Raw genomic sequence first — 2791 nt, 5'->3', positions numbered from 1 at the left:
TATACATATATAATTTCAATACAGAGCAAATAATTCAGGAGAAAATATTTGCAAAGATATTTATCAGTGTTTCTTTCAGCGATTTCAGTAAGTGTTTTGACTGTTATTTCCAGTAGGTAGACATATTTAGTATGTCCTTTGATTAATTTTAATCCTATGCACACGTTTATATATACACACACACATACACACACACACACATACACACACACATACACACACACATACACACACACACACACACACACACACACACACATATAAAATACAAAAATGGGACAAGAACACAAAACATCCAGACAGACGATATGAAGAAAACAAGGACAGGTCATTTGGAGTTTCTATCCTCAGTTGAGTTCCAGATAATTTTTGCAATTTCGGCTGGTTATACTCGAGATTGCTCCAATCTGGCCAGCCGCAAGGAAAAACTAAGCTAAGAGCATTAGATTCCTCACTCACATTTCCTGGTCTTCTCTTCATGCTCACTTTCCCTCCTCTTCTCACTTCACTGTGTCCCTTTTATTTTTTTCTCACCCTTCCTTACTTCTTCTATCCCTCTGCTTTTACCTCTCTCTCTTCTTTCCCCACGTGACCGGTGTTCGGCCAAGCCTGACCTTTCTTTGGTTTAACTACCATCCATGCAATATCTATATTCCACCCTGTGAAAACCTATGTCCCTGCCGTAAGGCTTTACTTCCACACACGCCAGCTTAGTTTAATTCATCCTTAGTCGAAAGACACCTGTTGTTATGTCCTGTTATTTGCATTATATTTGTGTAACATTCTCCGGTTTTTTTTCTGTCCTTGTTTTCATATACATTCGCTGCTTTCTTCCAAGGAATCTAATGCTCTTAGCTTAGTTTTTCCTTGGGGGTGGCCTGATTGGAGCAATCTCGAGTATAACCAGCCGAAATTGCAAAGATGATCTGGAACTCGACTGAGGACAGAAAAGTCCGAATGACCTGTCCTTGTTTTCTTTGTATCGTCTGTCTGGATGTTTTGCATTCTTGCTCCATTTTTGTATTTTTTATACATAAAAAAATATAACTGTGTACGTACACTTTGGTCTCATATATATATGTGTGTATATATATATATATATATATATATATATATATATATATATATATACAATTATAAAGAAGGGCAAAAGAAAAAATTTCTATGCCAATATACTGAGAAATAGACTTTAAATCGTCAGTCACCACATACAAAATACATATACACACACACACACATACACATACACACACACACACACACACACACACACACACACATATATATATATATATATATATATATATATATAAAGCATATTCTTATAGGCATATACTTTTGTACATGTATGTATGCATATGCATGTATATGTACAGTTACAAATATATGTCTATGTATATATGTATACACACATATATATGCAATCTTATGTATGCATATATATGTGTATACTGGGCATTGTATTTACATGTTTTGTAAGGTATGTATGTATGTGAGTGTGAGTGTATGTGTCTATATGTGTATATATGTGTGTATGTGTTTGCTCCATAAATTAGTTTGTTTTGTTTTTGCCTAATGAAGTAAAATAACATTTAAATACCGCTTTAATATGGACACATATACACAGACATGCATTCATACATTTGACACATATACATACACACAAACACAAGCACAAACACACACGCAAACACACACACATAATAAAACAACTACAAATAAACTAGCACAAGTCACCATTTTATACCATTAATATATGAGAGGGACAGACAGAGGAATAAGATAGATAGATAGATAGATAGATAGATAGATAGATAGATAGATAGATAGATAGATAGATAGATAGATAGATACATAGATACATACATACATACATACATATATAGATACATAGAGAGAGAGAGAGAGAGAGAGAGAGAGAGAGAAAGGGGAAGAAAAAAGAATGCAAGAGAGTAAGAGAAAGTAAGAAAATGAAAGAAAGAAAGAAAGGCTGGAAGAGAGAAAGAGAGAGAGAAGGAGATAGAGAGAAAGAAAGGAAGGCAGAAAGAGAGAATGATATAGAAAGAATGAGTGAGAGTGAGAGAGAGAGACAGTAAGGAAGAGAGAGAGAGAGTGAAGAAGAGAGCAAGAAAGGAAGAAAGACTAGAAAAGAAAAAATGAGAAAGAGGGCAAGAGAGAGAGAGAGAGAGAAACCTCAAGAGTTAATAGCACGGCTCACGAATACCTTCGTTATTCGAAGGAATTTGGAGATTTGGAGGAATTGATTTCCCTCTTAGATGAATATTGGTTCCAAATCAAACTCTATCTTTAATTGATTTAATTGTGGAAACACCGATGCCAAAATGGAAGCCTTCTCACTGGCAGTTCCAGTGAAATCAATACTTTTTGAAAAAGTAAAAACTGATCGCTTTTTCTCCTACTGTTGTTGTTGCTGTTGTTGTTATTGTTATTGTTGCTTGTTGCTTTTGGTGGTAGTGGTGGTGGTGGTGATGCAATAACTTTGCACATATAATCTCACATTCTCTGTCTCTCTCTCTCTCTCTCTTTCCCTTTCGCTCTATGTGGAACCAGCCATTAATAATAAGACTTTATACTAGGCAAAAGTCAACCGTTTAATCAGTTACCAATTCATGAAATAACGATACAACTTATTAGTTATTCCACTTAATTCAGCATAGTTCTTTATAATTATCACCTACTTTATGCATGTGCACACATACCCACACCCACCGACACCCACACCTCCTCACAAAACATATATATATATATATATATATATATATATATATAT

Source organism: Octopus bimaculoides, chromosome 18, assembly GCF_001194135.2.
Source record: "Octopus bimaculoides isolate UCB-OBI-ISO-001 chromosome 18, ASM119413v2, whole genome shotgun sequence".
NCBI lineage: Eukaryota > Metazoa > Mollusca > Cephalopoda > Octopoda > Octopodidae > Octopus > Octopus bimaculoides.
The sequence above is the reverse complement of the archived record's forward strand: the minus strand, read 5'-3'. Positions refer to the sequence as shown.